Consider the following 9,032-nt stretch of genomic DNA (forward strand, 5'->3'; position numbering starts at 1 on the left):
TGACTGCTGAACAGGCAGGATGGAGAGAGGCTCTCCTTTTGCTAAGGGTGCCTACTCGTAAGTAAGCTTAGTGCCTTGCCAAAGGTTTTGGCAAGTATAGGAAACATAGAATGTAGACAGATATTATTTGTTTTGTATCCCAGTGACTTTTTCCCTACCCTAAGTTAGAGTAAAGATTGTTTTACTTCAAGACAAATGCGTCTTGCCTCTTTTGTGCGTGTGTGTGATCTCAATTCTCATAGTTCAAGAGGAACGATCCAATCCCTCTGATTTGGTAGCAGAAAATTAAATATCGGGGTTCCTTTACAGGAACTGGGGCCCCGATTCCCCAATAATCACACCAACATTGAGTGTATTGCCAGCTCTGGGTTGGGAAATCCCTTAGGGTGTGGAGCCTGAGGAGGGTGGGGTTTGGAGAGGAGAGGGGCTTCAATGGGGTATAAAGCCATATCCACCTTCCAAAGCAGCCATTTTCTCCAGGTGAATGGATCTCTGTCTCCTGGAGATCAGCTCTAATAGGGGGAGATCTCGAGGCACCTCTTGGAGGTTGGCAACCCTATGTGTATGTCGAGAAATGGTGATGACAAAGAACCACAGATCTCTATGCACATGGAGCATGTCACATGGAACATTCCACAGGTTCCCTATACTCAATGGGATGTCAGCACATGCAAGGCTTCGCAGTAGGAACCTGCATATCTGTATACTGTAGCCGGGCATGCTTCTTAATTTTCACCTAGTCTACCTCTGTGAAGCATTGTTACAGCAATCTCTCTCTCTCTTCTCTCTCTCCTCTCTCTCTCTCCCTCTCTCTCTCTCTCTGTGTGTGTGTATGTGTGTGTATATATATATATATATATATATATATATATATATATATATATATATATATATATATATATATATATTAAAAACCCAGCAAAACAGCAGGGCATTTGGGTTTTCTTACACAGCAGATATAATTACCATGCTCCCTTGGATTATAACAAAAGCAGCCCAGGGAAACTGAGAAGGCTGTTTGTCTGCCATACTCAGTGGCCAAAATGCCTCCGCAACATGTTCCGGCTTGTTTAATGCCTGTTCCGGCCCGTTCCAAGGTGTTCCGGAGGCATTTGGCCTGGAAATGATGAATAAATGCACACTATTTCTGTGTTTTGGTTTCCAAAATATTGTTCTGGAGGGCCTTTAATGCATTCCACTGTATTTTGAGGTCCTGTTATTTGTTTAATGCTCTTTCCGTGGTGTTCTGGAGGTAATTTGGCCTGGAAAGGGTTAATAAATGCTCACTATTTCTGCATTCTGTTTTCCCAAATATTTATCTGGAGTGGCTTTAATGCATCTGACTTTTTTTCTTTTTTTTTAGCACTGTTGTTTGTTTAATGCTTGTTCCGACCAGTTCCGGCCAGTTCTGGCTTTTACCCCGTCCCTACAATTTTTAATACAATTGTTTGGGTATAGGGTTGGATCCTGTGTAGTGATCAGCCTTCCCCCTTGAGAATCAAGTTCTTGTCTGTTATCTAGAGCTTGTTTTTCCTTCCCAACTTTATTAGGACAAAATTCATTTTTAAATTAATGTAATAAGTGTACTGGAGAGGAAACTTCAGATACATTATCAGCGGCTGCTTTCCTACCTTTTCTTTCCTTTGAAACTTCGGCTGTATTGCTTTATATTAATCTTCATTTCCCCAGCCACCCCTTCTTAATAGGTGATGGTTCTTTCCAACTGGATAGGTTTAGTGTGCATGGTGCTTCTTCATTAACTCTGTGCTCTTTTCAAGATTGGTATGAGGCGGTCTGGCAGGGTTCCCAGCCTCCAGGTGGTAGTTGGAGATCTCCCGCTATTACAACTGATCTCCAGCCAATAGAGATCAGTTCACCTGGAGTTGTAATAGCAGGAGATCTCCAGCTAGTAATTGGAGGTTGGCAACCCTAGCCATAAGTCAGCTTGTTGGGAAAAAAAAGAGTGTCCATCAAAAGCAGCTAAATTGTTCTGGAAGCAGGTGGAAGCATCGTATGAATGTGCCCAAAGACGTTTACCAGGATCTATAACACCCAGTTTTAATGAAGAGATCTATATTAGAGAATGACTCATTAAAATTTGAATCTGCTCTACCCTATGACAGTTGTACTGTCTCCAGACAGTAAATCTAGGACCGAGAGTAGGCATGTCCTAATTGATTGGTTCTGGGCTTCCAAATCTTATTTTGGTAGTGCAAGAAGCTACAAGGAAGCCATTTCCCCACCTTGGCAGGGTCCCTGAGTAAAATAATAATCTTCGCCTCCGATGGCTGCTAGAAGGAACACAAGCTAGCAGCTTTTAGAAGAACATTTTTTTCTGGTTCTATAAACACTGTACAAAAATAGAGGATTTGAAAGATAAAAATCTCTTATCTGAGTTTTCAAAATGCCAGCAACCCTTCAGAGTTCCTGGACTCAAGTACTCTTCAGGATCTTAACGCAAACTAAAATAGCCTTCCAGGGATGAGTCTTGTCCAGTGTCAAAGTCGCACACTTTAATATTTGGAAACAATATTTTTCTTGCTGCTGGTAGGAAAACTTCAAATGTGGGAGGGGAAAAATGAAAAGACAGAACTTTGGAATGTTGATTATTGCCCGGCACATTTCACACCCTGATATACCATCTTCACAATGTCTGTGCTCATTCTGTGAAGAGGAAAAAAAGGGGGGTTTTCCCCCCCCCCCCAAGCTTATAGGTACTGTGCATCATTGTACTATTTCCCATTGTCTGGTTGCCTTTATGTCTGCCTGATCTTGTACATCGTTTCTGGCTTTCACATGTTGCCATCTCTTAGGCTCTCATTGTTATAATATTCAACCTCGGTTTTCTATTTTATATAAAGTTTCAGCATTACAGGTTTTGGTGACATAAATCACATAGTTTAAAAAAAATATTTTCAGCAACGGTTCAGAGTAAGCTGGAAGGCAGAAATGAAAAGAATTCCATTATTTCAGATTTGGGAAGAATTCTTTTTCCAATCCTTTTCACTTCTTTTGAAATCCCAACTGAGATTGTATCTGAGCAGGATGAATAAAATCTGTCTCAAACATTTGGCTTTTGGAGCAATGCTACATTATACACTCATGCATAAAAAGAACCTGAAGGCTAATTTCGGTGTTACCTAAAGCAGATTGTTGCTATTATCGCTTATATCACTTTCCCCAAGGAACTCAGGGTGGTAAGAATGCATTTCCTCTCATCCATTTTATCCCGTCAACAACACTGAAGGTTGGTAAGGCTAAGAAAGAATGACTGGCCAACAGTCACCCAGCAAGATTCTGTGGCAAATTCATGTCTGCAACTTATACCCATGTGGTTGGGTCAAGACTTTAAAAATTCACATGCTTCTTTTTATTTTTAGATTCAGAATTGTGCTCTGTGCTGTATTGATTTCTTCTGAAACTTTGTCTCATGATGAAAATGTTTAAAAAGTTAATTATGGGAGTACACAATTCACCACAGGTTGTGGCTCTTTTGCAAAAAAAAAAAAATGGGGCCAAGGGTTCTTAAAAGGATAACCCCCACCATCATGATGATGATGATGAAGGAGGAGCAGGGTTGGTTTCTATATGCCGACTTTCTCTACAACTTAAGGAAGATTCAAACTGGCTTACAATCACCTTCCCTTCCCCTCCCCACAACAGACACCCTGTGAGGTGGGTGAGGCTGAAAGAGTGTGACTAGCCCAAGGTCACCCAGCTGGGAGTGGGGAAACAAATCCAGTTCACCAGATATTTCTTTCAAAAATGTAAAAGGAGACACAACAGAGAATTTATAATTGGCTGTCACTCATGCCATGTGGAAGGCAAGGCTCCAAAATAAATGCTAAAGGCCCTTTTATTATAATAGCTATAAGGTGCCCCAGACACTATACTTGAATGTCATAATCTCATCTTCTTAAAATGGTCATTTCTGTCTTATAACTTCACCCAAGGCAACATTTGATCACCAGAAATAGCAAAAATGCCGTGTCTCATTGCACAAAGTTATAAAATGGGCAGTCAAAGAAGTTATGTGGGTTATCTAGAGTTTCCTGGGACTGTGTCACCTAGCTGAGCAGCTAGGTAAGGGACTTCTTTGGTTCATTTGACAACTCTGTTTTGACACTGGGGTCACTCTTTGTTTCATTTCAGTCTCCATGCTTAAGAACACGTCAACAAAATGCCTCTTTGGTGAAATGACCTGGGCACAAACCTGATTTTGATGGAGGTCAGAATAAAGATCCACTCCTACAAATGACAAAACACAGTGCCACAGAATACATGGTGGTTGCCTTGCTAGCGATGACTCAGATTGTTTTCTAGTGCTCTAGTAAGCTGTTCCCTAGCAGAAGCAAAAGAAATGTGTCATGGTAAAGCTGCATTATTTGGGATAATTTGGTTTAACTCATGATCCATTTCTCTCTGCTCTAATAGCACGCATGCATGATGCCAGATGGCTGCTAAACATGGTTGGTAGGATACAGTGACTCACTTCCGCCACTGAAGACAGACTCCTTGCATCAGAGGGAGATGAATCGAGCCCATTGTCAGAGATCCAAACTCTGCTCCTGAAATGAACACCATGAATCTGTTGTCATGGGCAAGCATCTCATACAGTCAGAAAGCGTGTGGATGTTATCATCAGGCCGGCAAACAAAGCAGTGACACAAACGGTTGCAGAACTGAGTTAAAAGGAAGACACAAACACCAAGACAGGGTTAAAATAATGCTTTGTTCATTACTGAAAAGGTTGAACTGCAACAAGTAAAATATTTACCCAGTTAGTGTGAGCCCTGTGGCGCAGAGTGGTAAGCTGTAGTACTGCAGTCCAAGCTCTGCTCCCGACCTGAGTTCGATCCCAATGAAAGTTGGTTTCAGGTAGCCAGCTCAAGGTTGACCTTGAGCTGGCTACCTGAAACCATCCTTCCGAGGTTGGTAAAATGAGTACCCAGCTTGCTGGGAGTAAAGGGAAGATGACTGGGGAAGGCAGTGGCAAACCACTCCGTGAACAAAGTCTGCCTAGTAAACATCAGGATGTGACATCACCCCATGGGTCAGGAATGACCCGGTGCTTGCACAGGGGACCTTTACCTTTTAGTGTGACTACCCTGAGGGACTACTTAACAGGGTTGCCAGTGTTTCAGCAGTCCTACCCTGGTTCTAGAGAACTCAAACATCTTTGTTCTTGCCTGAACATCAACAGATATCCCAAGAGAAGGTGGAAGTCAAGGCTGTTCTTTATGCCGGTCTGCATGAAAATTCAGATGTTAACCAGCAGCAGTGAGAGTTCCGCCTCCCTATCCAAGGATATTTCAGGGTGCTTGACAATATTAATGTGACAATAATACCACACTGGCTCCGTGCAGAACCAAAGATGGCTCTTTAGAAAGAAAAGGAAATCTTTACATTATGGTGTGTTGAAGAGGCAGGTGGGATGCTAGAATAGCCAGTATGTGAAAGGAATGGCAGGAAAAGATTTTTAAGAGAGCCAGCATGGTATAGTGGTTAGGAGCGGTGGGCTCTAATCTAGAGAAACGGGTTTGATTCCCCACTCCTCCACGTGAGCGGCAGACTCTAATCTGGTGAACCTGGTTGGTTTCCCCACTCCTACACAGGAAGCCTGCTTGGTGACCTTTGGCAAGTCACGGTTCTCTCAACTCTCTTAGCCCTACCTACCTCACAAGGTGTCTGTTGTGGGGAGAGGAAGGGAAGGAGATTGTAAACCAGTTTGATTCTCTTTAAAGGTAGAGAAGGTAGGCATATAAAATAACTTTAAAATGACTACATAGGCTGGGCCTCCCTGGGACCATTCCAAAGGGTTAGGGTTGCCAACTGCCAGGTAGCAGCAGGAGATCTCCTGCTAATTCAACTGATCTCCAGCTGATAGAGATCAGATCACTTGGAGAAAAATGGCCACTTTGGCAATTGAACTCTATGGCATTGAAGTCCCTCCCCTCCCCAAACCCCGCCCTCCTTAGGCTCCGCCCCCCAATCTCCCGCCGGTGGCAAAGAGGGACCTGGCAACCCTATCCAAAGTGCACTGTTTGATATTCACCATATTTATTCTTTACCATTTATTTAGCCACAGAAGGCTTACCAAAATCAAAGGGATTGCCAGTTTAGCTTTCATGCAATGTAAAGAAATGCTTTCAAGACTGTTCATTTTTTTCTACTCCTCCACATTTCCATTGCTCTGCCATGCCAGCTGGCAACTTAAATAAGCAAAGGTAATATTGATGTTCCTGGTGTTTATCCCGCTAAAGATTGTTCCTTGGAGGTTTCCCCAGTTTTGAATGAATGGCAGTTGAATTGTGGCAATTTCTTGCGAGGAAGGTAGCTTCCTAAAATGCTGCAAGATGCTTGCTAGTTAGCACAGATACTTCATACACTAGCTTTTCGGATTGCATGGGAAATTTAACCCTGAGGCATTATCCTTCATGAAGAAGGCACATTGATTTTAGTAGAACCTTCTTTCATAATTTCTACTCTAATCTATGGGGTTGCATACAACAGGCTTCCTCATTCAATTGAACCCAAATCTTACTATAACTCCTGTCTCACATGGCTTCTGTCAATTTGTAGGGGTGTTCACTCAATTTTTTTGGGGGGGGATGGTATTTTCAGATTTGGGTTTAATAGACCTGAAAATGTTTGGAAAATACAAAAAAAAAAAAAAGCCACATCCACATAATGATATGGTTTTTTTTTTCTTTTTCTTTCAAATGTCTGAAAATTTTGGGGTCCATTAAAACCTATGGGAAATTTTTGTGGAGCTCTGGGGGCTTTTTTTATGGTAGGACCACCAAATTTGCACCGTAGCAGTAGGTGATGCTTCTTACAAGAACCCCCAAGATTAGTGAAGGTTGGGTCAGGAGATCAAATTTTATGCCCCCCCCCCCAAGGATGACCCCATCCATCGTCCATTGCAAACAATGGAGGAAAATTTGAGGGCCCATTAAATTGGACCCTCTGACCCAATATTCACCAAACTCATGGATTCTTTTCCACCTGCAGCTATGCTGAAAACTGGGTGCCTTTACTTCAAAAAACAGCCCCCAGAGCCTTGCAAAGACTCTCTGAAAACTGCAATTTTGCTTTAAAAAATTTCTACTGTCGTCTCAGTGTTACTGACATCTGTGCAACCATGACATCATTTGCAACCCAGGAGGTTGGAAATCTCGCTGAATGCAATGGATTTTGCTTCCAATTAAGAAGGAGGAGGAGGAGGGTTTTATAAGCTGACTTTCTCTACCACTTAAGGGAGACGCAAACCGGCTTATAGTCACCTTCCCTTCTCCTCTCCACAACGGACACCCTGTGAGGTAGGTGGGGCTGAGAGAGCTGTGATTCACCCAAGGTCACCCAGCTGGCTTGCACTGATGTTAGTGTGAGCTAATGTACTGGGTCTGAGAGACCTAGGATCATATCTCATCTTGGCCATGAAGATCACTGCATAACCATGAGATGGTTATATTCCCTCAGCCTGACCAATCTCCTGGGGGAGGAGAAGACAACCATTTATGATTAGGGTTGCCAACCTCCAGGTACAAGCTATTACAACTGATCTCCAGCAGATAGAGATCAGTTCACCTGGAGAAAATCGCCACTTTGGCAGTTAAACTATGGCATTGAAGTCCCTGCTCTCCCCAAACCCTGCACTCCTCAGGCTCTGCCCCAAAAACCTCCCACCAGTGGCGAAGAGGGACCTGCCAACCCCATTTATGATCCACTGGAGGAAAGGCAGGATAAAGATAAGATAGGAGTTCAGGCTTTAACTCACAATTATTATCCACTTTGAAAACTCAGGATGAAATTATTTGAGCTGACAGATGTTAGTGTTTGTGTGCACCACCCACTGGTCTATGCACGTAAGTGGTTGCATACCGAGGTGGTAAAATCTACACAGTGCAAAAGCTACACAGTGGCAGATGCTGTTTTTGAATATGTCACACTTCCAAACGCAATTGAAATATGAGTACATACTAGTACAGATTAGTAGAAACATATTAACCTGTCCATATTTTTGTACTAGTTTTCTACCTATCATATATATGTACAGGAATGTTCAAACCTGCAATCCTCTACATGCAGTTAGAATGAGTACAGTCAAATTCAATACTTTATTGGCATAAACAAAGTGATTCTACTTAAATGAAAAATGTGCTCGCTACGGCAGCACTTATACTAAAATTGGAACGATACAGAGAAGATTAGCATGGCCCCTGCACAAGGATGAGTACAGTCCATTTGACCTTATCCAAACAGTACTGCTTCATTTGCAAGTGGAATTCCCGGCATTAAAACTAGGGATCAGTTTACGTCGGCCCCATGAATTCCATGTGATCTCCCTCAATTCTGATGATTGAACATGCACCGTGAGTTCTGTGAATCAAGAAGAAGAGTTGGTTTTTATATGCCTCCACTGCTCATGTGGAGGAGTGGGGAATCAAACCCAGTTCTCCAGATTGGAGTCCACCGCACCAAACCAAACCACCGCTCTTAACCACTACACCACGCTGCCTTTCAGTTCCCTTGTTCGCAGTAACTTATTTGGATCTGGTTCGTGGCATATGGGGAGAGGGGACTTTAATCTTCCTCCATGCTATTTTCCAACTTGAAACAGCCCCAGGGATGCTGTTTTCCCAGCTGAGGAAACGTACATGCAGGCCATCAGTACATATACTTTCTGTGGGTGTAAAGTGCTATGAAGTTGCAGCTGACTTATAGGGATGGCGATCCCAGCAAGGGGCTTTCAAGGCATGTGAGAAGCAAAGGTGGTTTGCCATTGCCTCTCTCTGCAGGACCTTCTTTGGCCATCTCCCTTCCAAGTTCCAACCCTGCTTACCTTCTGAAATCTTATGAGGTTGGTTATACCATGCCGCCTTCCCAAGCTTTCTATAATGGGGCAAATTATTCCCTTTAGGGAATTTCAGATCAGGAAAACAGTGCAGAAGGGCAGGCCATGTTCCACAGTTCTGAATTGATTCATGAACACCTAGGAACTGAGTTCTGAGCATATAATATATGTCTGA

General features: G+C 42.9%; 1 non-coding gene across 1 annotated transcript; it reads left to right on the top strand.

Moving 5' to 3' along the window:
- The first annotated feature begins 8,160 nt into the window (after positions 1-8,160).
- LOC130483143 (U6 spliceosomal RNA) lies at positions 8,161-8,267 on the top strand. The gene has a single exon (XR_008933566.1). It is a non-coding gene; the product is annotated as a U6 spliceosomal RNA (small nuclear RNA).
- The last annotated feature ends 765 nt before the right edge of the window (positions 8,268-9,032 follow it).

Source organism: Euleptes europaea, chromosome 9, assembly GCF_029931775.1.
Source record: "Euleptes europaea isolate rEulEur1 chromosome 9, rEulEur1.hap1, whole genome shotgun sequence".
NCBI classification, from domain to species: Eukaryota; Metazoa; Chordata; class Lepidosauria; order Squamata; family Sphaerodactylidae; genus Euleptes; species Euleptes europaea.